This window comes from Mauremys reevesii, linkage group 2, assembly GCF_016161935.1.
Source record: "Mauremys reevesii isolate NIE-2019 linkage group 2, ASM1616193v1, whole genome shotgun sequence".
Taxonomy (NCBI): domain Eukaryota; kingdom Metazoa; phylum Chordata; order Testudines; family Geoemydidae; genus Mauremys; species Mauremys reevesii.
This window is the reverse complement of record NC_052624.1, coordinates 5708639-5728078: the sequence shown is the minus strand read 5'-3', so window position 1 is coordinate 5728078 and position 19440 is coordinate 5708639. Positions and strand designations below refer to the sequence as shown.

General features: G+C 45.4%; 1 long non-coding RNA gene across 1 annotated transcript in view; it reads left to right on the top strand.

Moving 5' to 3' along the window:
* Window positions 1-10871: 10871 nt before the first annotated feature.
* LOC120398944 overlaps window positions 10872-19440 on the top strand; it is a 32340-nt gene continuing 23771 nt past the window's right edge. The window contains exons 1-3 of the long non-coding RNA XR_005594842.1: window positions 10872-11219; window positions 11591-11648; window positions 12044-12183. This is a non-coding gene — a long non-coding RNA (uncharacterized LOC120398944). The remainder of the gene's footprint in view (window positions 11220-11590; window positions 11649-12043; window positions 12184-19440) is intronic.

The window sequence follows — 19440 nt, the reverse complement described above, 5'->3', positions numbered from 1 at the left end:
GGTAGCATGGCGCGGAAAACTAGCTGTGCCAGGAAAAGGGCTGGCGCAGATTACTCCACCCGGAAACAGCCCCATCTCTGTTCCTGGGTCAGCCTCGTTATGTGCCGCCCGCCCCCTTACTCAGGGAAGGGAGCCAGGCGCCAATCTAGCCCCAGATGGGGAGGAAGGGTGAGGACAAGACAAGAGGTGAGAATGCGCATGTTAAGTCAAAGTGATCTCTGTAGTCCCCAGTGGTTGCTGGCTATCTCACTTCACACCTGCTCTGAAGGAAAAGCCGCTTACAGCTGGATTCTGTCACTTTTTGCCTGGCGCTGGAGGAGGTAGGGTGACCAGATGTCCTGATTTTATAGGGACAGTCCCACTTTTTGGGTCTTTGTTACATAGGCTCCTATTACCCCCCACCCCCTGTCCTGATTTTTCACACTTGCTGTCTGGTCATCCTAGCAGGAGGAGAGATTCAGGGCCTTTATTCCACAGCCTTAACATCGCTAGTGTTAATCTGAAATATGTGATGATCTATGCCCAGAGTTGTCTCCTTTCAGACCAGCACCTTCCAGGCACTGTGGAGCTCCAGAGCAATTTGCTTCTTGACCTCTTAAACCCCGTACATTAAATTAAATCAACACTCTGGCTCTACCAGCCTGGCAGTGGACCAGCAGTGGGTTTACACCAAGAGCCTCCGTTAAACTGGCATTCTTGTTTTAGCAGGGGCGGGGGAGAAATCAAGATGAAAAATAGAAAATTGGCTTCACAGGCTGAAGTTCAGCTTGGAAATCAAAGCTGACTTCAGGATATTCAAACAGCACCGGTAACGCCCTTCCATTTTACTGCATCTCTGTGGGTTCAGCTAGTGGAACCTGCTGCAGCAATCTGCACCGAGCCTGTTCATTGTGTCAGTGGGGGAATGGTTTTTTTTCATTAAAAAAAACCCAACCCAATCATCATAAAGAAAAGGCAGAACAATGCACAGGGCTTCTCATCCCGCACCATCCCCGGGTGCTGTGCAGAGGGTATGTAAAGGGATCTCTGCGACTGAAATGCAGCCGTTCTGCAATGGAAGGTGATCACCACTCAGGGCCAGTGGCACCAAGCAGTAATGCTGTAGGAGAGGAATGAGGAATACAGTTGAGTGAAGCATCTGCAGTGAAGATTATATTCAATAAATTCAGGATGCAGTACTGCAAAGGGTTACATGCATGCAGAACTATAGGCCCACGAGTAACTCCCTTGACATGCTCGGAGGCAATGTGGCCTAGTGGCTAGGACACAGGCCTGGGAGTCAGAAAGCACAGGTTCTATTCCCAGCTCTGTTTGTGAGCACTTGGTTACTCTTTGCCCACCTTGTCTATTTGGAGTGTACTATGTATGTGTACAGCGCCTAGCGCAATGGGGCCTGTGTCTGGTTTGGGGCCTTGTGGTGCTTTGCTGTGAAACAAATAATAATGAATTCACTCCTCCAAAACACAGAAGCTGGCAAGTGGAAGGATTCCTGGGTATGTTTGGGGGACAAGGCTGGGGTGTGCATAGGCCCCCAAAGATCCATAACTATCTACATAGCCCCTGTTTAGAGCAGCCCAAGGGTTTGCTGGGGACTAGGACAGGATGCAAATGGGGCATGAGGGTGGCAGAAGCTAACTGGTTGTTTGCATTTCAGCCCATCTCCAGGGATGAATTGCACCTTGGATGTGGCGTATAGTAAAATGGTCATCAAGGCATTAACAGGGTGACTCAGAGTATTATGAGTTGAAGCCATGCAACACCCCCTCCCTTACTGCCTGTTTAGTTAGTGTGCGTTTTCCCTACACGTTGTGGGTGTCTAGTTGCATAAAGCAGCACGTTCCCAGCCTGTGGCACTGTGGATCGAGGGCATCTCTTGTGCACCTACCACCACCTCTACAAAGTTGGCAAGGAGGAAAATCACAAGAACGGCAAGTTCTGGGGAAATTGAGGCTTTCAAGGCAGCAAACGAGGATTGGCAGCGAGATATCGAAAAGCCGGCACCACAGAGAACAATTTTTCTTCATGTCTATAGCAGTAAAAACCGTCTCCCTCTTATGGAGTGTGTCACAACGTCAGAAGCCAGAGCCAGATGTTTAGAAGACCTGCAAAAGATCTTAATAGAGCAAAGCCAAATATTATGGTAGCAAGTTTCATAGCAGACTAAGGAGGCAAGGTGAAAGTGCAGCTGTAAATGGTGGAGTCTCTGTCTCTTGAAGTCTTTAAACCATGATCTGAGGACTTCAGTAACTCAGCCAGAGGTTAGGGGTCTGTTACAGGAGCGGATGGGTGAGGTTCCGCGGCCTGCAATGTGCAGGAGGTCAGACTAGACAATCAAGATGGTCCCTTCTGGCCTTAAAGGCTAGGAGTCTTCGAGCTGTGCATGTGACGGAGCTAAAAAGAATGTCATTTGACCAGCATCCGGAGCCAATGCCCCTCCCACCATGAAATCCTTATGGCTTTTGGTTTGAAGGTCGTTCACACCCTACCACCGTGAGTTTCAACCTTTTTTCGTTTGCGGCCCCACCCAAAAATTTTGAATGGAGATGTGGACCCCTTTGGAAATCTTAGATATAGTTGCTGGACTCCCAGGGTCTGCGGACCACGGTTTGAAACCCACTGCCCTCGCATCACAAAGGGGCACTGATTCAGTGGGAAGGAAGGGCGCCCCCTGCTGAGCTGTGCTCAGATTTGTTCCAAAAAGAACTCCCCTTGCGCTGCTGCTGAGTGGAACAACATCTTCCAATTCAAACTAAGTGGGACAACCAGCAGGAATTCTCTCTAAAGCGAGGTGCCAGCATGCAAGATGAGCCGTCTTGCATAAAATCCTTGGAAAATAAACCAGAAGAGTTGAATGGGAACCAGAGAAGCAGTATTTTCCCTTGAACCAGAACGATAATTTTGTCCTACCTATTGAACCTGAACTGGAACTGGTCACTGGTTAAAATAAAGGTTCTGCATCTTTTAAGCTCAATATTTTAATAAACAACTGTGATCTTATTTTGAGTATAAAACAAGACATCAAACAGGCCTGTGCCAGCTCCCAGAAAGGCCTTGTCCCTGTATAAGGAGCTGAGAATGAAACTAGAAGGAGGCCAGCCCACAATAGTAGAGCAGGAGAAGGGAATCTTGGAGAGCTGCCTGCACACGACATGACGCAACCAGGGCCCCTAGAGTTAAATGAACCATCTCAGAGACTCCTCCTAGGGGAGAGAAGAGGTGAGATGCTCCCTGGTCCCAAAAGTTAAAATCATAGAACATAGAATATCAGGGCTGGAAGAGACCTCAGGAGGTATCTAGTCCAACCCCCTGCTCAAAGCAGGACCAACACCAAATAAATCAAAATAACTCCTCAAGCCCCAGGAAAAAGGAAATAGCTCCCCAATCCTCCTGCCCTTTAGACAGGCCTCCTCCCACCAACCCCAACCCCTGGGGCAGGTCCTCCTCCAGTTACCCCACTTGAGGCAGGGGCCCCCAGGCTCCAAACTCAAATTTATCCTCTCACCACAGAGGTCCAGTTTGACGGAGCGACTATGAGAAGATGTTATTTTAGTTCACTCGAACAAATCGTTCATAAAAAAGTCATTGGGTTTATTTAACAAATACAAAAACCCAAAGAAAAGATCATGTAAAGTTAAAAAATAAAGAGTCAAAAATCAAAATAGTGTCAATTTTAAGTTTCAACTCTCTTTTCTTGAATTTACCTCCACTAAGATTGAAATTTGATCTGAACTGGTTCGAAGTGGGGGAGGATTGGGGCGGTGGGGCTGGGGGTGGGGAGGCAGGGCTTGAACTGGAATGGAACCCAAACACACTGAATGCAACCTAACCTGAACCAAAACAAAATAAATACCTTTTTCGACTCCCTGAAACAAACCCACCTATAGGAAAGACTGCTAAGTAAAGGTGACCTAACGTAAATTCTCTGCTGATGCAGCTTCAGTGACTTCAGAGGAGCTAGGCCAGCCAACCCATGAACCATTGTAGTCAGGTGTCCTTGAAGCAATTCAGTTTTACTCAGCTTCTTACACCACCCATCATCATTGCATCTGAGCAGCTTCCAAGAATGCATTAGGCAATGTGTCATGGTTTATTCCTTCCCTCTCCTACCCTTTTCCCAGAGGGCATTTAAAAGATGGTTCGCCAGTCTAAAAGGATTGCCACTGGGAAACACATGATCAAGGTATACGGCGTGGCAACCCGTGTTTTAAACACAACTATGGAAACAAGCCTATAAAAGCGACAGACGCATAAGCACTGATATTTGCAAATGATTAAGGCGCAAGCGTGATCTCAGACCTGGGAGATACGGTTCCGTTGTACTGGTCAGATTTCAAATGGAATATATTGGAAGCCAAGCAGCCGGCCTTCAAATAAACCCCAACATCTAGGAGACGGGGGAAAGAGAGAACTGGAAATTTCCATCTTGGTTTTTAAAGTGAAAATCAATGTCAATCAATGGGAGAAAGCAGCAATAAACACCATATCCACCTGCTGTTTACAAGGGGTGTTTTCCCAGTGGTGTTATTCAGCAGGAGACCTGTCAAAATAAAAACTTGTGCTTGGTGCAGATTTCAGTGCTCTGGTGACATCCTCTGATAGTATTTACCTAAATCACAGAGTGCAAAAGTGCACTGAGCAACAGGAAGAAAGGAGAGTCTGTTTGACAAAGCGATTGTGAGACTGCTTGCTCCTTTTGTTTTCAGCATAGGTGGCAGATAGCAGGATTTCTCAGATCGGGGCCCGTAAAACGGCCTGCGATACATATTTGTTTCTGGCTAATGTGATGCGTTGATTTACACAGCCCCAGAGACATGCAGGCAGTAAAGCTGACAGATCCCTATTCAAAGGGTGGACACTGTCATGGCCAAATCTGGATCACTTTAGTGGTGTCAATGGACCCCTTGCAGGCCATGGGAGCATTGGAGAGCATCTGATGAGCCGGGTTTATCCATCAGGGCCCAATTCAGACCCCATTGGGTGGATGGGAGTCCTTCCATTGACCCCAGTGGGTTGGTTCAGGCCTCAGGGCCTGATTTTGCAATCACCCATTTAAGTGATCCTGATATTTTAATTGGTTTTAGCCATGTCAGGTTCTTTTGAGCTGGTAGACCAAGGCTTGTAACATTGCTGGAGCCTGTAAGCAACATGGGCCCAGCTAGGGTGACCAGACAGCAAGTGTGAAAAATCGGGACGGGGGTGAGGGGTAATAGGAGCCTATATAAGAAAAAGACCCAAATATCAGGACTGTCGCTATAAAATTGAGACATCTGGTCACCCTAGGCCCAGCTAACAGCTCAGGCACTGTCTCTTCTTAATCCTTGCTGTCTTTATCCAGTTTGCTTATCCGGACCCATTGTGTTGCCTTCCCGTTAGCTTCCTAACAGCTCTGCTGCTAAACTAAAAAACAACCCAATAAGCCAGTGTAGCCACAGAGTAACTGTCCCAATGAGCCAATCACATACAGTATTCAAAGCTTATCACAGCTCAGCCTCGCACCCTTCAAAGCCTCATCCTCTCTGCTAAGGGCTGAGGTACCCATCAGTCCTGCACCATTCCCATCTCTTGTAAAATCGGAAGATGCCAAGGGAGACTCAACCACTTGAAACAGAGGCATGGTGTCTCCTCTCGGCACCCCTAAACATCCCTGTTGAAAAGCAGTCGCCACTGCCTGGCAATGCTATTTCCACTGGGGCAGGTCTCAGCACCCAGAATGCAGTGCAGTTCCAAACCCTTTGAATTTTATTGCTCCCATAAAAGCATTCCCTCGGTCGTTTTAGGATATATGACCGCCCTTGGAGGTGTTCAATAAAACGCTGTGTGGGTGGCAAGCTAGACGAGCTTTGTAAAATGTATGTAATTTATGGCATGCAGATAGAAGGGACTGGCTGGCTCAAGGGGTTGGTAAATCAAATACAGGACAGGTGTTCAACTCTAGGCAATGTGTAATAGAAAATGATAAGAAGGATCACGTTTGGAAGTGGGCAAAATGCCAAATATTGTTGGTTCTGCCTATAAATATGTCTTCAGAATTGTCACCAGGTGAAAGACTGTCAGACACCAGGGAGGTTCCAGTTCTTCACCATTCAAGACTACGTCCTAGGGACAAGTTCTAGATAACACAAAGTTAAAACAAAGCCCCTTCTTTTAGATACAGCTTCTCAGAGTAATAAATATCCACTGTTTATGCTTCATACCTCAACAGACATCCAGAAGTTACTAAGGAACTAGAATGAGGAGTACTTGTGGCACCTTAGGCCTGGTCTACACTGGGGGAGAGGGGGATCGACCTAAGATATGCAACTTCAGCTTCTCGTAGCTGAAGTCGACGTATCTTAGGTCGACTTACCTCGCGTCCTTATGGCGCGGGGTTGACTGCTGCCGCTCCCCCTTCAACTCCGCTTCCGCCTCTCGCCAAGCTGGAGAACAGGAGTCGACAGCAGAGCAATCAGGGATCAATTTATCATGTCTACACTAGATGCGATAAATCGATCCCCGATATATCGCTCACTACCTGATGATCCGGTGAGTAGTGTAGACGTACCCTTAGGGTACGTCCATACTACCTGCCCGGGTCGGCGGGTAGCGATCGACTTCTCGGAGTTCGATATATCGCGTCTCATCTAGACGCGATATATCGAACTCTGAACGCGCTCCCATCGATTCCGGAACTCCACCACCACGAACGGCGGTGGCGGAGTCGACGGGGAAGCCGCGGACTTCGATCCCGCGCCGTGAGGATGGGTAAGTACTTCAAACTAAGGTACTTCGAGTTCAGCTACGCTATTCGCGTAGCTGAACTTGCGTACCTTAGTTCGAACACCCCCCCCCAGTGTAGACCAGGCCTTAGAGACTAACAAATGTATTTGGGCATAAGCTTTCGTGGGCTAAAACCCACTTCATCGGATGCATGCAGTGGAAAATACAGTAGGAAGATATATATACACCGAGAACATGAAAAAATGGGTGTTGCCATACCAGCTATAAAGAGACTAATCAGTTAAGGTGGGTTATTATCAGCAGGTGAAAAAAACTTTTGTAGTGATAATCAGGATGGCCCATTTCCAACAGTTGACAAGAAGGTGTGAGTAACAGTGGGGGGGGGGGGAAATTAGCATGGGAAATAGTTTTACTTTGTGTAATGACCCATTCACTCCCAGTCTTTATTCAAACCTAATTTAATGGTGTCCAGTTTGCAAATTAATTCCAATTCAGCAGTTTCTCACTGGAGTCTGGTTTTGATGTTTTTTTATTGGAACATTGCGACTTTTAGGTCTGTAATTGAGTGGAGTAATAGAATTACAGGCCAGCCAGAACAATTCCACTATAGAATTCTCTCCCTCTTCTCTCTCTCTCTCATTCACTCCTCCCTCTATCCTCCCTAGAAGACAGTTCAGTATGAAGTGTCAAGGTTCAGAGTATGACGACCCTCCAGTCAGAGGCGTGACTGCAGCACTGCTGTGGCTTCACTGCTGCTGTTGGTCAAGCTAGCTAGATCAAAGTTGGCATGGGTGTGTCAACATGTGTGACACTCACACCTCTCTGATTGCGGCGTTGACATACCCACCTTGCGCCAGCCCCCTGAGCTAATGTTCACCAGCATAGCTCCACTGTCGTCAATGGAGCTAAACTGATTTATACCAGCTGAGGCTTTGTACATCTGCAGAGCTGGATCGACGCAGAGCCCAGGCTCATCGTGATTCTGAGAGGGTGTCCTCCGAGGGTCCCAAAATAACCATCAGAGCTTTCACAAGGTGACCCTGCACGCATCGGGATGACATTGCATCTGAACTCATTCAGGGAGGGGAGTTCATGAGGCTAAGTGACTGGCCCCTGCATTTGGAAGGTCGTTCCCAATTCTCTTGACATTCCGGGAGTCAGACTAGAATCCGGCTCACTTTGAGGGGCTAATCGGCAGACAAAGCAGTAAACACTTAATTTTGTCACTACATTAAGTAGAGGAGACTTTGAATACATAGAAGGAGGCTGAGCAATTGAGTGATAAGTTACAATATTTAGAGTCACTTGGACCATAATCATATTTAAATGATGACCAGTTTTAAGAACCTCATTTTCTCATCTCATCTGAATGACAGCACTTGCTGTCCAAAAGGGGGGACATATTATCAAAGCCAATTTTCAGAACAGACCTGTGCTGTATAGACACATACAGACAGGCATTTTACTGGGAAAACTATGTTGGTTAAGGGTATGACTTGGGATTGGTTTTTTTTACAACATAGTTATGCCAGTAAAAGCTCTTGAGTGGGTCATCAAACTGGCATAAGCTATACCAGTGTTTAAATAGAAGGATTCCACCAGGCTAGTACATCACTGTATCTGTATCAGCAAATAGAACTGGGCAAAATTGTTCACAGACACACACAAATTGGCAAAAAAAAAAAAAGCAGATTCAGTGACACCAAAATGTTTCACAGATTCACGTCAGTTTTGCCACGTTGTCCGTTAAAAAAGAAAATCCAAGACAAATCTAAACATTTTGTTTTGACTTTTTCTAAACAAAAGTGTTTGATTTTTCGGTTGCAAATGTCTTCTGGTTTCAAAATGTCCTTGAAGTTTATCTTAAAAGATTCCAACACATTTTAAAATTGGCCAAATCAAAATGAGACAAACCTCTTCATTCGACCCAAAATGAAATATGTCTGGACTTTCTGAGCCAACAAGAATGTTCGGTTTTGGTCAGACCCCAAATTAATTTTTTTCCCTCCAACTTTTTGAAATTGCCAATGAACTGAAAAATCCATTTTTCACTCATCTCTGCCAGCAAAGCTCTTTAAGCGCAGGCTTCGTCTTAAAGAACTGATTCATTTTGGTTCCTTGGAATGCTTCCTTTCCTTGAATGGAGTAGCGAGGAGGAGCATGTCTCACTTGTCTGTTTCAGAGTAGCAGCCGTGTTAGTCTGTATCCGCAAAAAGAACAGGAGTACTTGTGGCACCTTAGAGACTAACAAATGTATTTGAGCATAAGCTTTCATGGGCTACAGCCCATTTCTTCAGATTCACTTGTCTATGTGTATGTTCTACAAACCAAGAGACGAAAATGAGCCTATTGCACGTTCAGGTTCAAATGCTAAACTGGTGTAAATTATTGAATCTCCTTGGATTTTAATCACACAGTTTACTCCAGCTCAGGATCTGTCCCCCACCCCATTTATTGAGGTTGCAAAGCTCTGTTGAGTAATTTCCTCACACTTGAAGATTTCTTTGATTGCCGTCATCTCACCAGTAAATCCATGGGGGGGTTGACATTGCAGGGTGCGGTGTGTCTCCACAATAGGGACTTACAATGACAAACGGACACTTGTTTTCCTGGAGGGAAGACAGAACACAAGCCAGCAGCTCACAGAGGGAGGCAAAGAAGCTGACACTACACAAAGGGAATGGAGTACCAATGGAGGAGAAAGTATCTAGAGAGCATCAAATGGGATTACTCCTCAGTTGCTAGAGCAGAACCAAATTTCCTAGCCTGTATGGGCCTGATCCAAAGCCCACTGGAGTCAGTAGGAGTCTGCAGTATAGATTTGAACTGAGAGGAGGGCAAAACTTACCCTAAAGTCTCTAGCACTGAGCTGCCTCTCATTGGCGTAGATTTTAAAGTGGATGGAAAGGTTATGGGTAGGGCCCTACCAAATTCATGGCCATGAAAAACACCTCACAGACCCGTGAAATCTGGTCTCCCCTCATGAAATCTGGTCTTTTGTGTGCTTTTACCCTGTACTATACAGGTTTCACAGCGGAGACCAGCATTTCTCAAATTGGGGGTCCTGACCCAAAAGGAGGTTGCAGGGGGATTGCAAAGTTATTTTAGGGGCGTCACAGTATTGCCACCCTTACTTCTGCGCTGCCGTCAGAGCTGGGTGGCCAGAGAGAGGCAGATGTTGGCTGGGCACCCAGCTCTGAAGGCAGAGCCCTGCCAGCAGCATTGCAGAAGTAAGGGTGGCAATACCAGACCATGCCATTCTTACTTCTGTGCTGCCGCTCTGCCTTCAGAGCTGGGCTCCCGGCCAGCAGCCGCCGTTCTCCTGCTGCTCAGCTCTGAAGGCAGCACCGCTGCCAGCAGCAGCACAGAAGTCAGGGTAGCAGTACTGCAAGCCGCCCTACAATAACCTGGGAACTACCCCCCCCAACACACACACACACACACACACACACACATATATACAACTCCTTTTTGGGACAGGGACCCTACAAAATTTGCAATTTTTAAAATCCTATGACCATGAAATTGACCAAAATAGACCATGAATTTGGTAGGGCCCTAGTTATGGGCCATTGAGGGACTCTGCACTCAAATAGATGGGCCATAGTTTAACACCCTGCAATAAGATAGGGGGAGGTAAAGGTATTTCCATTTCTGACTGTCCCATCTTAGCCCTAGTGGTCTTGGGCCTGCATCTCATTTGCATTAAGTATCGGGGGTAGCCGTGTTAGTCTGTATCCACAAAAACAATGAGGAGTCTGGTAGCACCTTAAAGACTAACAGATTTATTTGGGCATAAGCTTTCGTGCGTAAAAAACCTCACTTCTTCAGATGCATGGAGTGAAAATTACAGATGCAGGCATTATTGCTGTCAGTATATTTATGCCTGCATCTGTAATTTTCACTCCATGCATCTGAAGAAGTGGGTTTTATACCCACGAAAGCTTATGCCCAAATAAATCTGTTAGTCTTTAAGGTGCCACCAGACTCCTCGTTGTTCATTTGCACTAAGGCCGCTTCACACTGCTTTGGCAGCATAAATCATCTTTACATCCATTTTAAGGATCCTTACCAAGACTAGGGCAGAGAAAATCAGCCTTAGTATAAACTGAGGCTCAGGTCCCTTGTCCCTTTAAATCAAAGGCAATTTCAGGGCAGCATAAATACAATTTGCGCTCCCTTTAACGGCCCTTTACACTGCTGGAGAGGTGCATAGTGTAAAGGCGCAGGAGTCTTCTAATATTTATCCTTCGCAACGGAAAATTGCCTTTGCCCTCCTGTGTTTTACAACGGCCCTTCTCTTGTACGTGCATTACAGAAAACGTGTCAACACCTTGCGGCTGGTTTGCTAAATACTTTAGATTGATAGGAAAGAGTCACGATTGTTTTTTTTTTAAATCTAACTCCCTCACCCACCCCTCCAAAAAAAAATACATCCAGTTGTTTTAAAAGCGGTTCCCTCTTCAGTTTTCCAGTTAAGCCATGTCGTCGCTAGGGAAAAGGTCAGTGTAAATCCTAGAGTCCCACATAGTGTTTAATTCAACCTGCTAACTCATGTATCAGAGGGGTAGCCGTGTTAGTCTGGATCTGTAAAAGCAACAAAGAATCCTGTGGCACCTTATAGACTAACAGACGTTTTGCAGCATGAGCTTTCGTGGGTGAATACCCACTTCTTCAGATGCTAACTCATGTGACTCCTACAAACTGCCTTGACTTCACTTGGATTTTACCGCATGTTAGTTAACTATAGATTCATAGAGTTTTAAGGTCTGAAGAGAACATTAACTCATCTAGTCTGATCTCCTGTATATTGCAGGCCATTAAATTTCACCCAGTTTGCTAACTCATGTTAAGAACACACCTTTTTTCCTAGTGAAGACAAGGCCATAGAGACTCAATGATCTGGATAAGCACAAATAAGCTGCCCACAGGTGAGCTAAACCTTGGCTTTCTGGGCTAGGATTTACGTGGTTTTAGGAGCGTGTTATATAACCATGCTCATAAAAGCTCCCTTTTCACACCAGCCAGGGAAGCCATGTTAGAACCGTGCCAGCAACCACGGCATCTAACCTCAGTTGCAGCTAGGCCCATTTCTGAGCCAGCATGGGCAGAGCATCAGTATAAAATTTCAAGAGGTGCCAATGGGTGTGGGTGTCGGGGGGAAGAAAGCATTGGAAAAGCAGACGAGATAGCCCGAGAAAGGCGGAAGAAGGATGTCATTAAGAAATAAAAGCCACTAACGGGAATTAAGGGGGATGTTTTTAGAACTTAAGAGGGGGAAAAAAAACACCAAAAGAACTGAACATCTCCTGGTTTGGTCGAGAAGCGCTGCACAAAGACGGCCTTTTTGGAAGAGGAAGACAAAGCGCAACCTTTTTCTGGAATTCGAGGATAAAGACGTCTCTTTCTGGGAATTGTTTACACCTGGACACCAGGGAGCAGACTGAACAGCCAAAAAAGACTGAGGTAACTTTGAAAAAATCCGTGCTGGGACTGTGGGTTTTGTTTTATATTATTTGTTTATTTAAATACGTAAAAAAATGAAGCAGCTAGTGTATGGAGAGATTGAGCTTCGGGGGACCAAGGTACGTTTTTAGGTTAGTGGTAGCACTATTTATCATTTTAAAGACAAATTTGATTACCCTGATGGGAATTCACGTCTTCGGGGAAAGCTGCCCAGTTGTCATATTAATCATTGCGTTTAGTGTTTTCATTAGGATTTTGGTTTAGTTTGGGATATTCATTTTTCCCCCCTTTAAATTCAGCTTCCACTTGCCCGGGGGCTTTGGCCTAGTAATCTTTACGGAATGTTTTTACTCCATTCCCCTCCAAGTCAGGAGTTTTATGAAGGTGATTACCTGTTAGTGCTGCTGTACTTCAGGGTCTGTAACTCTTTCCACGATCAGGGACCTACATTCAAGTGCTTCTTTCTTGGAAGAAACTTAACGCCAGATAACACTGAACATTTACTGTATCAGCTCTGGAGCACAGGGTATGTATGTGCGTGTTAGTAATTCAAAGATTTTTAGAGGCCAGAAGGAGCCATTGTTATTAGTTATTAATGATTAATAATAATTTATTTGTATTCCTGTATCACCTAAGAGCCTCAGTTATGGCCCAGGACCCCATTATGCTGTGATCTCTATTATTATCTAGTCTGACCACTATGCTCAAGTGAGTAGGTTCCATTGAGAGTATTGGAACTAGTCACCTGAGCAAAGCTCATGAATTCACAGACAGGACCATGCTGATTGTCTGGTGTGGCCTCCTGCATTACACAGGCCAGAAGTTTGCACCCACGAATTCCTGCATCAAACACAAAAAACTTCTTGCTGAGAATAATTAACCATTAAGACAACTTATCAAGGGATGTAAAGGAGTCTCCATCACTCTAAGTCTTTAAATTTAAATCTAAGTTTGAATGTCTTTGGCTATGTCTACGCTATGGGGGTAAGTTGACCTAAGTTATGCAGCTCTACCTATGTGAATGACGTAGCTGGAGTTGACGTAGCTTAGGTCGATTTACTGTGGTGTCTACACCATGCTGGGTTGATGGGAGATGCTCTTCCGTCGACTTCCCTTACTCATCTCGTTCCTGTGGAGTACCGGAGTCAATGGGAGAGCGATCTGCAGTTGATTTAGTGGGTCTTCACTAGACCCGCTAAATTGACCCCTGGTGCATCAATCGCCACAGCGTCGATCCCTGGTAAGTGTAAACATGACCTTTCTAAAAGATATCCTCTAGTTCAACCACAATTTATTGGGCTGGATGCAAGAATCACTGGTGAAATTATCTGGCCTGAGTGTTATAGAGAAGGTCAGACTAGACAATCATGATCCCTTCTACAAATCCATGAACTTTCCTCAGATGACTACATCCATCAACCTCAATGGAATCCACTCACCTGAGCAAATTGACTCACCTGTGTGTTTGCAAGATCAGTCCCAAAATCAGGCTTGAATAGAATGACTCATCTGAGCCAAATCAGATGTATATTTGTGTATGGAAGTCAGGGCCCTTTAGGCTGCAAACTCTACAGGGATGGAACCATGCCTTTTTATTTTGTTCAAAAACTTAAAATTAGAGCTGGTCATAAAATTTTCAGTGGAACAGTTTTCCACCAGAAAATGCAGTTTTGTCAAAATTGAAACATTTCAAAAGAGCGTGTCCATTTCCAACTAAGGTTTAGCTGGGAAAATGTTAAATTTTCTCATTTTGGTTTGATAATGTTCAAATGTTTTATTTTGATAAGGTTAAAAAAATAGTTTTAACTTTATCATTTAGATTAATTTTGGTTAAACTTTTATTTTATATTAAAATATTAATATTCATACTAGCTAATACTTATATGTTATATTTGATATTAGATATTATAATATATTATGAAGTTTCAACATTATCGGAATGAAACATTTTTATTTTAGCCAAATGAAACAAATCTGACATCAAAACAAAATATTTCAGTATCTCGGGCAGTAGCCTTTTGCCTCAGTTTCTCACTTTTTGGGGTGTGCAAGTCCAAAGGGTCAATGCCCTTTCAACACTCCTTTGCTCTTTCCCTCTATTGCACCCCACTCATGGTTAGTTGTCTGAGATCAGCAAAGTCCCAGAATTCAGGAGCCCATTCACCTCGGTTCACTCGCCTCCTGCTGCTTCCCGCAGCTCCCATTAGCCAAGAATGGCGACATAAACAAAACGTCTCGCAGCCCACCAGTGGATTACCCTGATGGGCCGCGTGCTGAAGGTTGCCGACCCCTGACCCAGGCAATGTAGGTGTGTCTATGCAAATACAGTCTGCTCCTGAGGTGTTTTCCTCCAGTTCACCAGGGGTGAGCTTATTAAGACCCTGGCTTACATGCATCTTTAGGCACCTAAATACCTTTGTAAATCAGGCTCATAGGGTGTGTCCACACTGTATCTGGGAGCCAGTCTCCCAGCTCAGGTTGACAGACTCGTGACAGCGGGGCTAGTGTGCTTGAAAATAGCTGTGTAGACATTGTGGCTCAGGCTGGAAGGCTTGCGAGGCCAAGGTCCAGCCAGACATCAAAGCAGTATCTACACAGCTGTTCTTAGCTACAAGTGCAAGTCTATGGAACCGGAGTGAAAAACTCACTCCCAGACGCAGTGTAGATGTAACCAGCGTGTAAGCTGGTCAGTATCTTCTTTTTTACCCTGTTCCATCAAATGAAGACAAGAGGTCACTCCGTAAAGTAACTAGTGGATACATTTAAAAGAAATTAAAGGAACATCCCTCCAAGTAGAGTGGATAAGTCAATAGCCTATAAATGTTGCATGCTAATCTAAAACTTGTGTGCACCTCACAGTGGTGTTGTGAGGATAAACACATGAAATATTTTTGGCGCTCAATAATAGGAGGCATATGCAGAGGTGAAAGTAAGCCAGTACGGTCTGGTACTGCGTACCGGCAAGAACCAGTACGCCAAGCCAGACTGGACTGGCTTCCGTGGTGGTGATTTAAAGGGCCCGGGGCTTCGGCCACGGCGGGGAGCCCCAGGCCCTTTAAATCCCCACCGGAGCTCCGGCAGCCAGGCTCGGGCAGGAATTTAAAGGGCCCAGAGCTCCGGTTGCTGCGGGGATCCCCGGGCCCTTTAAATCCCTGCCAGAGCTCTGGCAGCCGGGCTCAGGCGGGGATTCAAAGGGCCCGGTGCTCCGGCCACTGCAGAGCGCCCCAGACCCTTTAAATCCCCACCGGAGCTCCGACAGCTGGGTTCCCGCGGTGATTTAAAGGGCCTAGAGCTCTGCGGTGGCCGGAGCCCCGGACCCTTTAATTCACCTCTGAGCCCCAGGGCTCCCAGCTGCCTCTGCAGCTGGTAGCTCTGGGGTGATTTAAAGGCCCCGCCTCTTCCGGTTGAGGCCACGCCTCTTCCAGGTGAGGCCACATGCCCGCTCAGGACTGCGGCGTACCAGTAAGTCCTTTAAGTTACTTTCACCCCTGGGCATATGAAGGACCTTAGGCAGCTAGCTGTAGAATCACATACTAAGAAGTTTTTCTCCAAACAGTGTACAATGGAAGGCTGGGAAACTAAGGGAGTTGGGTGCTCAAATCCTACTGAACTTCAGTGGGAGCCTAATTCCCTTAGGGGCTTTTGAAATTCCCTTCCTAAATATACAAGACAAAGAAGGGAAGTATTTGACTTATGGGAAATTAAAGCACAGAAAGATTAAGTGGCAGACCCAGCGCCACAGACAAAGTCTGGGGAACACTAGGAATAGAACTTCACTCATCTGGGTCCCAGCCCTGAGGTTTAACCACAATACCGTCTTCCTGTTCTACTGCCCAGGGAGCCTTTGACAGCTGTTTTTATGCAGGGTTATCAGCATCTGAAGACCCATTATTAAGTTACAGTTTGTTCATTTATAGCACGTTAAATGTTTGTGTGTTAATTTACAGTCAAGGTCATGTTGATAAGAAGCATGGCTGAGCAACCACTCATGCAGATAAAATTAAAGGGAGCTTGGATAATTAAAGGCATGTGCATTAAAAACATCACTGACCAAATTCATCACTGGTGTGGCTTGCCACCAGGACGCCAGTGATGTCACACAAGTTTGATTTAATTATCACTTTTTTAACACAATGATTGATCTTCCTGGTTTTGAAAACCACGCTGACTGTGAATAGAAATTGTGTTTTAACCAAGGCCTTGCACAATAATAACCTCATTAAATTTGATTCCCAATTGTACCTCATTCTTAGCAACAGGGTTGAATCTCTTATTTCCTTTTTTCATTGCAGCTGCTAAGAGTTCTATGTCAAGATGGATTCCCCCCCCCTGTAGTAACTCCCACATTCATTTTCTGATTAGCTGTGACATCTGTGATACACCCTATGGATCTGTAACCCATACTGGCTCAGAGTGGCACTCTGTTCCACTCTAGTGGTGGCTAGGTCAGCTAGAGATTGATGAACCTGCTGCAACCTTGACTAAGAGAGATATGTCTTTTAGCTCATGCATTAAGCTCAAGTGGTCCCAGGTTTGATCTCTGCTGCCGACACCCCTCGTTGGGTTACACGTGTGTTATCTCCCCTCTACTAGCTACAGCAAATGACATTCGCCGGCTATGTATCTATCTGAGCTACACAGTGACATCACTCATCTACTCTGTCAAAACCAAATCCAGACCTCGTTAAAGCCAGGGGGAGTTTTTACTTTGATTTCAGTACAACCGGGATCTGGTTATAAGTCATAGTGAATGCTTTGACCTTTTTTGGTTACTGTGGCTGGTAATTACAGTGCCTTCTCCCTGAAGGCCATTGTGGCATCATAAAATGCTCCTTCCAGTTTTGGATTTCTTCTTCTTGACTTCAGTAATTTGCTTCCTGTGCCTATGGAAGATTTCAACAGATGACCCCTCACCCACAACCCATCTTTCAGAGTGCTTTGATACTACTGTGATGGGAACTGGTCCAAACCCCTCACCCAGACAGAACAATAGCCCATGCACATGCCAAGTTTATAAAAGGAGCTTGGAAGAAATGAAGGAGAAAATGGAGGAGATAGGTCAGTAAAAATAGTTGGCCAATTCCTCAGCTGGTTTAAATCGCTGTAGCTCCATTTAAGTCGGCGGAGTTATGTCAATTGACACCACTGGAGAACACCAGCTCAGCGCAGATTTCAAACATTTAGACTTGCTCTAAATCAGGGGTCCCCAACGTGGTGCCCGTGGGTGCAATGGTGCCCGCCAGGGCATCCATGTGCGCCCACTTACTGGCCGCCGGACAAGCAGCTGCCAAAATGCCGCCGAGAAGTGCCAACGTCAAGAAGCGCGACCGCCAAAATCCCGCCGAATTTTGGTGGGATTTCGGCGGCGACGCCTCTTGATGACGCTCCTTCACGGTGGCATTTCAGTGGTGACGCCTCTTGATGTTGCTGCTTCACGGCGGCATTTTGGCGGCTGCTTGTCCGGTGGCCACAGTCCTCGGTGGCTAGTTGTCCGGCGCCCACCCCACGGAAAAGGTTGGGGACCACTGCTCTAAATTCTCTCTCATTTAGAGATCAGGATAGGATGGGAAAGGGGATATTTAAAACAAGAAAGGACAAAACACTGGAGCATACACTAAAAAGAACAAACATGCACTGGCACTGTGTGATGTGGTAGAGGAGACCTAACAGGGCTTTTCCATCTCTAAAGAGCAAAGAGGAACTAGGGAATTATAGACCAGTCAACCTAACTTTGATAGCCAGAAAGATACTGGAACAAATGATTAAACAATCTGTTTGTAGGCACTTAGAGGATAATAGGGCAATAAGTAATAGCCAATATGGATTTGTCAGGAACAAGACATGCCAAACCAACCTTCATTAACAGTGCTATGGACTTAGTAGATGGGGGTGAGGAAGCAGCCGTTGATGAATCTTGATTAACAAGACTTTTGACACAGCCCAATACTACAGTGTCATAAGCAAAGTGGGCTAGATGAAATTGCTATAGGAGGGGATCACAGTTGGTTGAAAAAACATATTCAAAGAGTAAATATCAATGGTTTGCTGTCAAACTGGGGGGATGGGGTCCTGCAGGCATCTTTCCTGAATCTGATACTATCCAATATTTTCATTAATGACTTAGATAATAGAGTGCAGAGTATGCTTATAAGATCTGCAGATGACTCCAAGCTGGGAAGGGTGGTAAGCACTTTGGAGGATGGGATTTGAATTCAAAATGGCCTTGATAAATTGATGAATTGGTCTGTAATCAACAAGATGAAATAAAATGAATGGGGAATAACTGGCTAGGCAGTAGCACTGCTGAAAAGGATCTGGTGGTTATAGAGGATCACAAATTGAATATGAGTCAACAGTGTGAGGCAGTTGTAAAAAAAGGCAAATATAATTCGGGGATGTATTACCAGGAGTGTCGTATGTAACGTCTGTATGTACGCAAAGTAATTGTTCTAGTCTACTTGGCGAGGCCTCGGCTGGAGTACTGTGACCCGTTTTAGGTGCCACATTTTAAGAAAGATGTGAACAAACTGGAGACAGTCCAAACAAACATGATAAAAGGTTTAGAAAACCTGACCTATGAGAAAAGGTTAAAAAAAGGGGCATGTTTAATTTTAAGCAAAGACGACTGACGGGGGAGCTGATAACAGTTTTCAAATATCCTAAGGGCTGTTATAAAGAGAATGGTGATCAATTGTTCTCCGTGTCCTCTGAAGGTAGGGCAAGAATTAACCAGCTAAATCTGCAACAAGGGACAGTTAGGTTAGATATCAGGAAACAAATTATACGGGTAGATAAATCCTGGAACAGGTTGACAAGGGAGGTCACAGAATCTCCACCGCTGGAGGTTTTTAAGAACAGGTTGGACAAACACCTGTCAGGGATGGTCTTGGTGTACTCCGCATGGGGGTATTGACTAGCTGACTTCTTAAGGTCCCTTCCAGTCCTCTAAACTCACACCAGCCATATTCGTTACACCAGAAGAGCTCTGTGTAGACTTGAAACCTTGTCCTTCACCAACCAAAGTTGCTTCAAAAAAAGATGTTGGCTCATCCACCTTGTCTCGCTAATATTTGAAACAGGACAACATCAACGCAAACTAGGTACCGTTTAGTTCACACCAGCACATTGGAGGGCTCTAATGTTCACACTTCCATAGTCCAGACTGCAGTGTCATTAGGCAAGTCCACAGTAAAGCAAAATATCCCACAAGCCGGATCAGTCAAAGTTTGACACATACTGGACTCCTGGACGTATATA